The sequence below is a fragment of the Rhinolophus sinicus genome, linkage group LG01 (assembly GCF_036562045.2).
Source record: "Rhinolophus sinicus isolate RSC01 linkage group LG01, ASM3656204v1, whole genome shotgun sequence".
Lineage (NCBI taxonomy): Eukaryota > Metazoa > Chordata > Mammalia > Chiroptera > Rhinolophidae > Rhinolophus > Rhinolophus sinicus.
In genome coordinates, this window is record NC_133751.1 from 131923639 (window position 1) to 131940104 (window position 16466).

The following is a 16466-nucleotide window of genomic DNA, read 5'->3' on the forward strand; positions in this document are numbered from 1 at the left end:
CTTTGATAAGGAAGACTGAGGTAGTGGAAACCTGGAGTAGGAGAGAGAGGGATTATTTCACTGAATCCTTATTTTCCTCCTACCATATTTCTATATAACTTCCCCTTGAAATACTAGTTCATTTTTAAAATGATGAAGATAAAATATATGTACCTGTAATACAAAGTCTGAGAGTTTCTACAGATACATTATGAAAGTCCTATGTTGAGGTTAATCTGTGCCTTACATTACCCTGGTGACTTCAGGAAATACAAGAAATCCGTAACACCCAGTTGCTGTCACCAAGGAGTGTATAATCTAGTTAGCAAGAGAAGATCAATGCATAATATATAATTGTAATCTAAAATATGACATCCTGTACTTTGGTATTAAATTGTATGGGGTCATCTGCGAGTATAATAGAGTGAAAGGAGAATCCAAGAATAATATAGTAATTTCCATTTTTACTTTGGTAAATCAAAATGCAACTTCCTTTTTATTCCAGACATCACTAATCCATTATGACATTCTTAACCATTGACTTCAGAATGACCTTAGAATTGTTTTAACAAACCCATTAATAAATCAGTATCAATCTTTCAGCGTTAGAAAGCAATAAAACTTATTTGCCAACCCTGACCTAACTGCTGCTTGAAAAAGGTAAAGGGAAATCTTATTCAAATGACTAATAACTTTAACATAGATTATGTTACCAGAGATATGATGAATATGAATACATAACTTAGATAAAATTTATAAATTTAAATAACTCACTCATCCTATTGATTTCTCAGAATATGTTTGAAGTTTAATTGCTTCTCCCTTTCCTTTCTGTTTGGTTTTAATTCTTATAAAAATGTGAATAAAAGGGTGCATCATGTATTATAAGTTTAATTAAATTTCTTATTCATGACCCTTAATTGGGTAAAATCCAAAAGCAAATGACCTATACAATGACCTCAATTTCTATAGATTTCCGTGTTTAAGGCCCCTTCTTTGTATGTAAGAAACTAGAGATTTAGGTCGAATTACTGTTATTAAAACAAAATAAATATTACTAATACTAAAATGTGTTATAGAAATTACAAATATCCAATATCTAAAAAAAGTAGAATCTTTAAAAACAGTATTATAAATGTGCACACATAAGTTCAAATAAAAAGTAAATCACTTTATTAATTCAGCCTAAAAATATATATTTCATGCTGAAAATAATATTAGGTGTTTATTATCAAGTTGAGTTCTACGTAATATTTTCTTATTTATTTATAATGATGTTTTCAACTTGGTAATTATATACAAGACTCTTACGGAAATTGTAATTTTGTCCTTTGAGCAAAGAGAATAAGAATAACCAAGTAAAAACAGCACAAACAATGAAAAGAAATAACAGAAATCAGCATGTTGGTATCATAGCTAGTATAATTGTGCACATACACACAACATTATAAAGACTATGTTGATTTGTGTTACCTTGAAATACACAGTTTAGGGAAAAGTCACTGCAGACTCAACAACTATAAGTAAACAGAGTTTCTAGGTATCCCTAAAAATGAACTGCTTTCCCAAAATAAATTTATATGATCTCCTCTAGAGATTCTCTTTTCTCTGTTAAACTATTTTGGCTATTAAAAACATAGATTTATCATTTTGTAAAATGCTTGACTTGCTTTTATCTTAGTAAAAGACAACACACGATGTAGCAGGATAATTTCTGTTCTGGGATATGACTGGCAGTTAATATTAAGAATATGGGTATAAAGAGAAGTGAATCTTTGAGAAAATCCAAATGGATTTACTCAAGAATACATTTATAGAGTCTTTTTAAATACTGGTGTTTGAATTGCATTATTTTTTACACCTCTAACCATTAATGACACATACATATTTATTCCTGTAATAATATTTGGTTTCAATTCAATACAGCAACTATTTATCGAGTATTATGTGCTGGCCTAGCCACTAAATAATGTAGAAAACTGGGAAACACACATTTCCGACCATGTGAGGAAATAAGTTTAGTAGTGACAAACAATATAATATTGAACATATAAAAACACTAAAAGTCATATAACCATCAGAGAGTGCTACAAAATTTCAAGGAAGTAGAAAATATGTATAATTGGAAGGTTGAAAACAAGATTTACTAAAATTTTGTTTGCAAAGAGCTTTTGAAGGGTGGCAATGGATATCTTATATGAAAAGAAAAAAAATTACATACAGACAGCTGCTTTATGTGCACCACTTTAACATTCAAATACATGTCCTCTGGAGGAGGGGAGGAAGCAAGTAAATCAACAAATAAGAGAAAGACAATTTAATAACATGGTAATTAATCCTGATGTTCAATGGAAATGTGTCAGGGCATAGAAGGTAGAAGTAAATCAATTTATTCTTAATTTGGTCTCTTCCATTTCTGAGTGAATTAACTGTAAAATTTTATTTTTCTATATGTACTCTTTTTATGTGCTAAACATTATTTTCTTAACAATGTAGTAATAAGTACAGATTTTCATCAGAACTATATATACTCAGCCACGTATATTGAATTTTATGGATGACTTTCAATGGTAAATTTAAACATTTTCTGTTTTAGTTTTATTTGCTGAACTTAACCCATATATAAGATGCAACTTATATGTAAATTTATAAAGGTGGAAAAGGGTTGGATTTTTTCCAGAAGCAATAATTAGGCAGTTTGTGGCCAGTTCATGGAATGTTGATTGCTAATTGAAGAAGTGCCTTTTAATCTTACAGACAATGGAGAACCGTTAAAAGATTTGAGAAACTATGTGTTCAGGTCACAGCTTATGAATTAAGAGGAAGCCAAAGCTGTGTGTAGACTGGATTGAAGATAATAATTTTCAGAGAGGAAAATAGTAGTCCACACAAAGATCTGAATGAAATGCAATGCAGGCTTAAGCCTAGGTTATACTCTGTGAGTAGACACGATGAAATGGGTGATGTTAGCTAAATTATAGAGGAGGCATTAGTAGGACATGGGAAATGATTACAAGTTAGGAGTGTCAAAGGTCCTCTCTCCTTTAAATCCAAATGTTTAGGTGATTGAAGATGTTGGTAACAGAAGAAAAATAAATAAAGAAATTGGTTTCATGTACAATAGCATCAAAAACAATAAATTCCTTGGAATAAATGTAACCAATGAGGTGAAAGATCTCTACTTGAAAAATACAAGACATTGATGAAAGAAATGAAAGAAGACACAAATAAATATAAAGGTATTTTTGTTCATGGATTGGAAGAATTAATATTGTTAAAGTGTCAATAATACCAAAAGCCATCTATAGATTCAGTGCAACCCCTATCAAGATTCCAATGTCAGGCTTTACAGAAATAGCAAAACAACAACATCAACAACAAAAACAAACAAACAAAAACACGTAACATTTACATGGAACTACAAAAGACCATTAATTGCCTAATGAATGCTGAGAATGATAAACAAAACAAGAGGCATCACACTTCTTGATTTCAGTCTACATTACAAAGCTGTAGTAATTAAAACAGTATGGTAGTGGCATAAAAAGAAATAAATAGACCAATGGATCAGAGCTGAGAGCCCAGAAATAAATCTAAGCACATGCAGTTAACTAATATTTGACAAGAAAGTCAGGAATACTCAATGGGAAAAAGGGCAATCTATTTAATAAATTATGCTGGGAAAATTGGATATTGACATGCAATATAATTAAACGTGACTACTATCTTACACCACTCGCAAAAATTAACTCAATATGTATTAAATCTTAAATGTAAAACCTGAAACCATGGAACTCCTAGAAGAAAACATAAGAAAAAGTGCCTTGACGTGGGTCTTGGTGAAGATTTTTTTTTTTTTTTTTTGAAATCACACCTAAAGCACAGGCACAAAATAAAAAATAAGTGAAACCATACCAAATTAAAAAGTTTCTTCACAGAAAAAGAAACCAACAACAAAATGAAGAAAACCTATGGAATATTTGCAAACTATATATGTGATAAGGACTAATATCCAAAAATATATAAAGAACTCAAAGAACTCAGTAACAACAACAAAAACCCAAATAGCCCAATTTAAAACATGGGCAAAGGACATGAATAAACATTTTTCTAAAGAAGATATATGAATGTCTATGGGCACATTAAAAGATGTTCGACATCACTAAGTCATTAGGGAAATGCAAATTGAATTACAATGAGATATGACATCACATCTGTTAGAATAGCTATCATCAAAAAGACAGGAGATAACAAATGCTGGCATGGAGAAAGGGAACCCTTGTGGACTATCGGTGGGACTGTAAATTGGTTAGCTGCTATGGAAATCAGTATGGAGGCTTTTAAAAAATCAAAAATATAATTGTCATATGATACACCAATTCTACTTTGGAATACGTATATCCAAAGGAAATTAAAACACTAACTCAAAAAGATATATTAACACCATCCCCATTCATAGCAGCATTATTTACAATAGCCAACAAATGGAAACAACATAACTGTACATCAAAGGATACATGGATTTAAAAGATTGTGGTATATATACACAATAGAATGTTCTTCAGCCATAAAAATATGAGGAAATCCTACCATTTGCAACAACATGAATGGACCTTGAATGCATTATGCTAAGTGAAATAAGTCGAAGAAAGATGAATACTGTATGATATCACCACTTATATGTGGATTTAAAGAAAAATAAAAAAATAGAAAAAAGAAAAGAAAGAAAATCCCACCAAACTCATAAAAATATCAGATTTGTGGTTACCAGAGGTGGGAGGTGGGGGAAAGAGGAATTGGAGTAAGGTGGGCAAAAGGTACAAACTTACATTATAAGATAAGTAAGTACTAGGGGTGTCATGTATAACATTATGGCTATAGTTAAACTGCTGTATAATATCTGGGAATGTTGTTAGGAGAGGAGATCCTAAGAATTCTCATCAAAAGGAGATGTTTTTTCTTTTTTGTATTGTAGCTGTATGAAATGATGGCTGTTCACTAAACCTATTAAAATCATTTCACAATATACATAAATCAAACCCTCATGCTGTGCACCTTAAACTTACACAGTGATGTACATAAATTATTTCTCAATAACACTAAAAAATAAAAAAATAAATTAAAAAAAAGAGGAAGAAAAGATTTCCAGGGGAGGACATGTGTTGCAGAGAAAGGCTGAGTGTTTCAGAGAAAATAAGTCAAAATGCAATATTAATAGTCAAAGGTATCATTTATTAAGCCTGTACTGTGCTCTAGGCACTTTTTGTATCTTCTATGGTTAGTTATTATTACAATCTCTAATTTACTGATCAGGAAACTGAAACTTAGAGAGGTTTGGTAAATTATCCAAACTCATATAATTACTGAATGGCAGAACCAGATTCAAGACAGAGTATGGACTGAGAAATCATTCCTATTGACCACTGAAACACCAATTTCCATCAAAGGTAGGGGCTGAGTGTTAGATTACAAAGGATGAAAGAATGAGTGAGAAATAAGGCCTCCAGATACACTACACAAGGTGATTTAATGAAGGGAAGGAGGATGGTAGGGAAAGCTAATAAAATCAAAGAAATGTTCTTGCAGTAATTGGTATATTTATAGAGAGGATGAAAAATTAGTATGGAGAAAGAAACTGAAGACATAAGCATGGAAACTGACTAAGGTCCCATAGGAAGTAGAAGGTGACATGATCAAGATCTAAAGAAGATCCCTTCTGGGTAAAACGGAGGGGGTATTCTTGTTTAGAGACAGGGCTGAAAGGATAAAAGAAACATGCAGTAAAAGGATTCAAACTGCCACTGGGAGGAATCAAAAGAGAAATATATAATATTCATAGCAATAAATATGCAATGTATTTTATTACCTGTACAACACATTGACAATGGAGAGCTCACCATATTGTTTTCATAAAAAATAAATAAAAGTATTCCATAGGGTTGGTTACAGGAAGGGGGAAAAAGTGCTGTGTTTAGTAATTCTTCATATATAATTCATCATATAATTCTAGCAAAGTCGCTATTCTATTGTAGGATATTTTTGGTTCTAATTGCCCAGATTGATTTCTAACAATGATTAAATTCACCATTTCACTTTGTATTTACAGATAAAATAATGAAAGGGAAATAAAGTAATCTAAATGTAGGAAAAAAAAATGATACTTTGCCATTCACAGAAGCCCAGAGTGGATTTTCATCACACAGAGGATCAGAAGAAAGCATGCTTATGAAACCACTGTCAGAGTTCAATCCTCAAGTGTGTTGGTCAGCTTGGTTACATTCTTTTGCTAAAGACTACATCATCATTAACTCTTAACCGTACCTGGGACATGACTTGAAAACATTTGTTGCTTTTTCCAATGGATTCTAGAATGAGAGGTGTATGGGTAAGCACCAATCTATTACCATTCTTGGAAAGTCAATCAAAAGAAGAGATGATACAAGTATGACACCTTCTCAATCTTTTTCTCTAGTCACCCTACCCTCATTCAGAGACAAACATTGACAACGGTTCCTTGTGATTCCTTCTAGAAATATATATCTTTTTTATTATAGAAAATAATATATTAGGTTGGTGCAAAAGTAATTGCGGTTTAAAAGGTTAAAAATAATTGCGAAAACTGCAATTACGTTCGCATCAACCTAATACTTTAATTTATTTTCTTTTCATTTAAACAAATATTGCATATTATGATGACTATTTTGTTCCTTGTCTTTTCACTCAACACTTTATAATAGGGACTGTCCATGTCATTGTATCTAGTGATTTCCATTCTTTAAAATTACTGCAAGGCATTCTACAGTATGGAACTACCATAATGTTTGCACCTGGTGCACTATTTTGGCCTTTTTTGGTTATTTGCAACATTTAGCAATTAAAAACAATTTAGTGGCAAATAGCTTATGAAAAGAATATCAACATCATAGGCCATTAGGAAAATGCAAATTACAAGATGCCACTACAAACCTATTAGAATGGCGAAAATCCAAAACACTGATACATTAACCGCTGGCGAGGATATAGCGCAAACCGAATTCTTCATTTATCGTTGCTGGAAATTCAAAATTGTACAGCCATTTTGGAAGACAGTATGACAATTTCTTACAAAACTAAATATACTCATACCATATAATCCATCAGCAATTACTTTCCAAGGTATTTATGCAAATGAGTAGAACATGTATGTCTACACAAAAACCTGTACATGGATATTTATAGTAGCTTTATTCATAACTATCAAAACTTGGAAGCAACCAAGATGGCTTTTGGTAGGTGAAGGGACAAATTGTAGTATATCTAGACAATGGAGTATTATTGAACAATAAAAACAAATGAGCTATCAAGCCATGAAAAGACATGGATGAAACCTAAATGTGTATTACTAAGGGAAAGGAGCCAATAGGAAAAGGCTGCATACTGTGTGATTCCAAGTATATGACATTCCTGAAAAAGCAAAACTGTGGAGACAGTAAAAAGATCAGTGGTCGCCAGGTTGCAGGGAAGGAGGGATGAACAAGCAGAACACAGAGGATATTTAGAACAGTAAAACTACTATGACACTAGGATGGCACATGTTGTTATACATTTATAATATACATTACACAGTCGACACCAAGAGTGAACCCTAAAGTAAACTGTGGATTTTGGGTGATAATAATGTATCCCTGTATAAATGCAGGTTCAAGGATTATAAGAAATGTATCATTCTGTGTGGGATGTTGATAGTGAAGGAGTCTCTGTATGTGTAGGGGTACCAGGGGATATATGAGAATCTGTATTCTTTCTACTCACTTTTACAGTGAAAGTAAAACTGCTTTAAATAAAAAGGGTACTTTACAAAAGAAAAGCCATCATAGAAATTTTAGTGTTCAGAATATCTCACTTCATTCAGAATATTTTAATAAACGTACTATGATTTCTATATTAATCCACTGATCATTTTGAAGTGTGATTTTAGTTTTTAAATGAATGAGTTAATTTTTTAATGCTAATCTCTAATTTGGTTTTTAATGTATGGAGAATGCTTTCTGTAAATTGTCAATTATTTGAAAATTTTAAGACTTCTTTGGAACTTAACATATGGTGAAATTTGAAAAGATTTTGCATGAGTTTGTTGTGCATGTAAGGGTTACTATATAGTAACCCTTACATACACAACAAACTCATGCAAAATCTTTTCATATATATATATATATATATATATATATATATATATATATATATATGTATATATACTGGCTTAAGCTTATTAAACATATTATCCAAATCTTAAAAAAACAATTTAAATGAATATTTTGTGCATATAACTGCTCAAATGTATTAAGTATATTTTTATGTTTACTTCTTTGAGATGGAATGATGGGTGAAAGTGTATACACATTTTAAACACTGATAAACATTGCAAAATGACATTCCATAGAGGTTCACCAATATTCACTAACATCAAAGTATATGCTTCATTTACTCAAATCAACATAGGATATTATTGCTTTTGTTAATAATCAACAATCTGATACTGAAAAAACAATGCAGTCCCACCATATTTTGACTTTCTTATGGGTAGGGTTGGTTATTTTCTCACATGTTTAAGAGCTTTTTGTACTTCTTTTTCTCTGAACTTTGCCTACTTTTATATGAATGGTTGGTCTTTGAAAAAATGATACGAAAGAGAGATTATGTATTAGGACATGTGATTATTTGTGATGGGTGTTGCAAATATTTATCACCGTTTATTCTTTATTAACAGTCTCTAATACTCCGTTATTACTTCCTATCCAGTTTTGGGACATTGTTGCTTTTAAAGAGGATGCTTTGTCATGGTGAATTTATATTTTACTATATTGCTGGATTTGCTCAGGTTTTATCTAGAATGATGGTAGTAATGGTCATCAGAGAAATGGTCTGTAATTTTTGTGTGCATGGGAAGAACTAACTTTTTTGGTTGTGAAACTGATATTATGGTGCTTAAAAGCTTTTATTCCTTTCAAATACTCCGGAGGAGATGAAATGGCATTGTAACAATGTTTGTTAAATATCTGGTAGAATTTATCAACTGGACTTGGAGCTTTTGATGAAATGGTGAGAAGGAATAAATATTAACCTTTTTTTTTTTTTTTAAATAAAATAAAGTGCCTGTTTTTTTCCTTCTAGAGTTGATTTTGGAAATTTTTATTTTTCAAGTACATGTTTTCATTAACACAGGTTTTTAAATTTATTTCTATGATGCTGCATAGTTTAATTTTTAAAATATCTTCAGCATCTATGATTATTTTCCCAGTCTCATTTTATGTACTGTCCTTTCAATGCCTGTTCTTTATTAAGTCAGTTAATAATGTATTAGAAATTTCAGTTATTCTTTCAAAAACTTAGTTCTGGAATTTTCAAATTATTTTTCTTTTGTGCTAAATTTAAAAAAAATGAATTGATTTCTCTGTTTTCTTTGGGTTTGTTTTGATATTTTCTAACTTCTTGAGTTAGATGTTGCATTAGTTAGGATAAGCTATGCTGCAGTAACAGACCCTGAAATCTGGTGGCTGACTCAATAATGGTTCATTGCTTATTCACATAAAATTTTATACAGTCAGGTAGCCTTCCTCCAGCTTGTATGTATGTCCATTGCACCCATAATTTAAAAGGTCACTCGGGCAGGAGAAAAAAGAAAAGCAGAAGGATGTTCACTATAGCTTAACTGACTTGGCATGGATGTGAAATAGTTACTTCTCCTCTCAGTGTATTGGCTAGAAGTAGTCATTTTGCCCCATTCTAGTTGCAAGCGAGTTGAGAAATACAGTAAAGCATAAGAAGAATTGGTAAACGAATGCTGTCTCTTTTATTTACTGTTAAATAATTTATTTCTTTTATATTTCTTAATGTAAATGCAGGTGACTCAATAGTTCTTAGAACAGGGTTTTAAACTTTAATAATTATAAATAGATAAATGCAACAATGTAAAAATAATTAGAATGCTATTTCAATTTCTTAAATTTTATAAATTGAGTTTTAATTACATATAATTTTGGAAATTTTGAATGCAATATTTTAATATTTTTTGTTTCAGTCTCTCTAAATGAATATGGCAAATTACCACAAACAAATTTAAACATTTATTCAAGATTCACAAAAGTAAATGTATGTTTAAAATAAATAAAGTTTCCAATGATGTATTTTGTAATTTTGTAGCATTTATACTTCTAAAGTTGTTAAAATCTAAAAATACATTTAATGTTTTGTAACATTGAATATAAACTTACAAATTTTCCCCTTGAACAATGTTTTGCTTATATTCCTCACATTGTGTGGATGCATCATTATTTTCTAAATGTTCTACAGTTTCAGTTGATTCCCTCTAGAATTACAATAGAGTTTTCTTTTATTATTAAGTTTTCAAGTTGAAGGGTGGTTTACTCTTCATAATTACTATATTTATTGTACTATGATCAAGGAGTTTTCTCTATATTATTTCTACTTGCTGGAATTTGTCAAAGTCATTTGTGACAATAAATGTTCATTCAATAAAGATTTCATGAACCTTGCAAAAGTAGAATTATTTTTTGCCTTCTATGAACAGAGTTCTATCTTCATTAGTTTGATTTAAACATTAATTATTTTACATCCTTCCTTATTGTCTCCCACTTAATTTCTGTGGGCTAAAATAAGTGAATAAAATTTACCCCCCCAGTATCACTTTCTCATTGTGGTTTCTGTAATTTTTTATGTATACAATTTGATAGTATGTTATTTAATATAAAATATTTAAGACTGAAAAACCTTTATTGAAGAGTGCATTTTTAACATTAAAATGTGTTTTCTCTTAGTCTCCTCCATGTTTTATTCTGGTCTATAAACGTATCTCTCTCACTATTGGCTCTAATGATTTTCTCAGTGAGGCTTCATGTGAAAAAAATGCCTTGTACTTTCTATGTCTAAATTATCTGGAACAATATTTTAACAGTGGTAGAATACTAGCCTGAAAGTGTTTGGCCTTAGCTTCTAATTACCAATTATCTTGTGGCATTTTAAATGCCTTCTTAGATACTCTGATTTTCTCTCTGGTAGTTTCAATATCTGATGTTCTGCAATTTCAAAATGACTTGTAGAGGTTCGGGTTAATTTCATTAATTCTACTCAGAAATCTGAATGCACTTTTTTTTTTCTCCTTGAGGAATCAAGTTCTTTAATTCAAGGTAACTTTAGTCACTCTGTTTGGATTTTTTTGTTAGTACTTGTACCTCTCACCAAATTTCTTTTAAGTATCTGTTGTAGCCTTTCCAATCATGTATCTTGACTGTTCTTTCTTACTTTTTAATTTATTTTCTGTTTCTCTGTGATCCTGAGTGAACTATATATTCTTATTTTTTAAATCACTTTCTCTTTGTCCAGTGTAGAGTTTATTTAAAAGTTCATGTTGATATTATACATTTAATTCCCAAATCTAGTATCTCATACTCCAATTGTTCCTGTTAGAATTATTCTGCTTCTCATCTATATCTATACCTGTATCTATCCATATCTATATCTGTACCTGTATCTACATCTACACCTATGTCTATGCCTACACCTACACTGATACCTACACCTACACCTATACCTATACCTTTATCTACATCTATCTATCTATCATCTATCTATCTATCTATCTATCTATCTATCTATCTATCTATCTATCTATCATCTATCATCTATGTATCTATATTCTTGTTCAAGTTAAGGATATTATTATCTATTTTTTTTTTTTTTGAGTATCCCAAACATACTTATTTTACACTTTTAAAAAAGGCGTACCTTATTTTTATTTAATATTGAATAAATTCATTTAAAAATAATCAAATTTATTGGGTTAATGTTAGTTAATATCATATAAGTTGATTTTGATGGCTGCTTTTACTAGAGATAGTTTTCCTCAAGTATCTTAGAATATAGGTTTGCAATTTGACCTTTGAAAGAAGTTTTCAATTTTTCTTTCTGACTTGGTGTGCATTTTCGCCCTTATGTATAGGCATTGCTGCTTCCACATCAGCCCCCGATATTACTGCCAACATTCTTGGTTCAGAAATAGATCTTATATTTGTTTTTTGAGGTACTGTATCCCAATATGATCATATATATTTTTATCAGATTTAGTCTCTAAGCCAGATAAAGGTTTGGCTTGATTATCATGTCTATGTCCTCGTATCTCTCTCTGCACAGAACTTCATTTAAGTAACCATGTTAGGCAGCAATCAGCAGTAATTTTGTTTGTATGTTTATTTTATTTTATTTTGCTTTAATTTTATTCTTTTTTCAAAAGCAAAGGAGTCCCATTCCAGTTTCTAGTTTCTAGCAGTGAGCCTGGCTCCAATCTCCAACTTTATGTGGGACAGCTTTATTTTCCAATAACCCTAAAATAAGATCATGTTTTCATCTCTAGTGGCCTCCATATCCAACCCAGTGAGGCCTCCAGCTTCAACACAGCTCACAATCTGTTATTCTCTTTTATATCTGTAAATCAGATATAAGATTACATATGTACACAGATAGACATATATATGGGGTGCCAAAAAATGTACACATTTTAAGATATGTTATATAATCAATGCTATCATCATTCATCATATTAAAATTTTAATGATTTTTTCCTTTCTTAAAATGTATATACATACATATTTTTGGCCACCCTGTTTTCTCCTGCTGTAGTTTATCATCATCTGTGTGTATTTTTAGCAGTGGAGAGAGGGCACAAAGTATAAATTCAAAATTCCGTCTTAATATGAATTTCTTTTCTTACACCTTCTTAATGAGATTAGAGTAGTTCATGGTGTGAATGAACTGTAATTATTAAGTAGTTCCCCTAGTGGTAGGGAATACATTATTTCTATTTTTTTGCTATTAAAACAAAAAATGTTGTACGGAAAATCTATTACAGAATTGTACACCTGAAACCTATGTCACTTTTCTAACAATAGTCATCTCAATAACTTTAATTTAATTATAGATAGATAGATAGATAGATAGATAGATAGATAGATAGATACATAGATAGATACATAGATAGATAGATACATAGATACATAGATACATACATAGATACATACATAGATACATAGATACATAGATTTGTGCATATATCTTTATATATTCCTGCTGTTCTTTACATGAATTTCTAGAAGTGGGAAGGCTAGATCAAATGTATATTCCTACCAACAGCTGGAGGGTTTATTTCCATTGCTGTGCAATATCAAATGTTTCTTTTCATTTTCTAAGCTGAAGATGGCATTGCTTTTCTATGAGGGGTAGACTTGAAATGTCCTCCTCTGATTCACAGAGTATAAGATAATTGCAATTTGCTGCTCTGGGATGTGAGAGACCCGATGTAGGAGAGTGTAGTTCGTGGTCAAAGATAGGTATTTTGAGAGTAGAAGCTTTTAAATGATGATGGTTATATTGTCCCTTAATTTAATTTAGCTCTCATTCTCTTCTGTATAGTAATAAGAAAAAACTTATTAGTGTGCCTACATTTAAACATTAATAAGATGGAAATTTATGTGTAAAAGAAAAGCCATTGTAACCACCAAATGTAAATTGATTACCCTGAAAACTTTTAAATGTTCAAGCTAGCATTTAGAAATATTTGAAAATGAATATGAACTGAATTCAACATCTTGGGTAGTTTAAAGTTCTTTTAGCTGTCAAACTGAGAATTTAATTAAAGTAAAATTTAAAATATCAAAAATATTAGAGATGTGCACATATTTTTAATCCAATTCTTATATTTGTTCACTTTAAAGTCTGCAGTATTCATAAAGGACTACCATAAATATAGATTCATAATTGTGAATTATGACTGGTCAGATAGTTTGATACATTGTGGTTTACTGTACTTAAACCACAGATTAAATGAGAAGAAGATTATGGTTAAACTATTACCTTTCATGTTTCCCTACATTTTTTATTTATATTTTTACTTATTTATTTTTCTGTGAGAAACTCAAATTCTACTTTTTTAGTAAATTTCAGTTATATAATACAGTATTATTGACAGTCACCATGTTATATCACCTTTCTCTTTGAAAATACCATGAGTTTCAGTGCATTCTCCGTTTTTACATTAAATTTTGATGTATATGATGACTATTAGATACAAACATCTGATGTTTTTTAACATTATTAAATGGATAATCTAAATCCCAAGTGAATACACACCAAAAGTGTCTTTCAGAATACAATTATCCAAAGATAGCCCCGATATGAGTACAAAATATGCTATCCCCCAAATATACCACTTTCACATAAGAATTATTTTGAGCTGAAGGTATCTGAGATTTAAAAGATACAGAAAGGAGCCTTCCTGAAACTTCCCTTACCAGACTGAAATCATAAACTTCTGAGAAATGAGGACTGCAGTGAATCTCTTTCCCAGGGACATTTTATGACCATGAAGAAGACATAAAGTTAGTGGTGAGACAGACCTGAACAAACTTTATTAACTAGCCCTTATCATCCATCAGTTTTCCCATATATTTACCTCCCCACAATCTGCCACCCCTAGAAACTAAAAGTCCTTTTCCTTTGTCTTGTCACTTCTCTGCAAATTTACTCTTCTTTGCTATGATGCTCTATAAACTCAACTGCCCTTTACAGTTATTCATTCCTGAGTTAGCCCACTTATATTAAGTTAGAAGCATGTGTTAATAAACTTATGTTTTTGTTTGTTTTTTGTTTTCTTGTTAAACTGTCTTTTGACAGTCTAATTTCCAGGGCCCCAGCCAATATGAATCTAAGATGGGTAGAAGAAAAAGTCTGTTTGGTTTTTTTTCCCTCCCTATATCAGCCATCTCATCATATTTTAGATTTATTTTGAGATCAGCCACATTCAGAGGAAGCTGTTTCATGAGTTCTTTGCAAACTACCAATACACACATATAAGATAAATTACAAGCACTTGAAAAGTTCTGTTAACTTAATTAACCCTGTTGTTTATTATTTGTACATTTTTTTCTACATACTTTCTTCATAGAAAGTTCAAGCTAGTCTTTACTAACATAGTTTTTAAAATTTTCTGTGTTATGAAGTTATTTATAATTTCTTCATAAATGAAATTTCCACCTGGTTTTATATCTTAACTGAATATTTGCTAAATCTCGATACCATATTCAGTTTATGTTTTGCTTTACTACAGTTTTGGCTGTTCCTTATTCATACCAGTTAGAGACTGTTATCAATATATTTCAACATTAGCTCGATCAAGCAAATGTCAGAAACAATATGGGGAAAAATATGCATTATTTACACATAAAATAATGTTAACCTGAGTCAAAAATTAACTTTGTCTTTAGAATAAGCCTATTAAAAAAAAGTTTTTATTCGGTCAATAAGTCATTCATCAACAAGTTAGTCATTTATTAATTCCCAATTAATATAATATGACACAAAAAGTTAATTTCTAAACTTAAAGTCACGTTCTTCTAAACAATAAGACTGAAATAAGTCTCTTCATTTAATAATTGAAAAGTCACATAATTGTGAAAAATAGTGTTGGGAAAATATCCATTTTGGAAACATAATACCCTCACTAGGAATGCGCTTCAGGAATATTTATTAATCTATACCCATCTTAGCTTATATTAATTTAGTTATTATTTGAATTCTTAATTGTAATTAAGACATGTGTTTAAGAAAAGAAACACAATTTCATTTTATATCTTTAAATGCCCATGGATTTCCAGACTGTTTGTTTAATCAGAGCTGTGATAACTTTTCATTTTTATCTTCTGGTTCAAATACTTAATGGGGAACAAAATCAATCACTAAGAGTTCATAATTAAGCAATTCAAAAGCAATTTCACGTTGAAAAATAAATTGCAGAGATGATTCAAGAATATATCCTGAAAACTACAGAAAATACTTTCCATGGGTTATTTGGATGACACTGATGATTTCACTAATTGTACCACCATAGTTAATTGAAATCTACTATTTTTTTCTCTAATTTTCAACTCATAATCTGATATATAGAACAAATAAGTTAGTTTATCATGTCAGCTGGTGCTTACCACATGTGGAAAAACAAAATGGAAAAGTCATAAGACTAGATTACTTTCATTAAAATAAATAAATAAATAAATAAATAAATAAATAAATAAATAAATAAATAAATAAAGTCTCAGGAACTCTCAAAGCAAATCAAATATTCGAATGATAGCCATCACCTTCATCCTAATGGAATCAGCCATAGCACAATAAAAATTAGAAAACTATTTGAAAATAAATGTATATGACTGTCTTTCTGTTCTAGCATCTTTATTAAATTCTGTAGTGAGGATTTATTTACAGAAAGGGGAATGTTGTCTGTGGGTTTAGCACACTGCCTCTTAACTGGACTCTGAAATTCTAGATTCTGAATCCAGATTGCTTGGTTTAAAATCCCAATTCTGCCAAGCTGGCTCTGTGAACCAGCAAGTTAAAACTTCTTTGCACTTTTTTTTTTTAACTTTAGCGAATTTAAAATGTCT

General features: G+C 30.6%; 1 protein-coding gene across 5 annotated transcripts in view; it reads right to left on the bottom strand.

Moving 5' to 3' along the window:
* The window catches only part of LRP1B (LDL receptor related protein 1B), a 1798389-nt gene that overhangs the window by 665257 nt on the left and 1116666 nt on the right, over positions 1-16466 (bottom strand). The window lies entirely within an intron of this gene.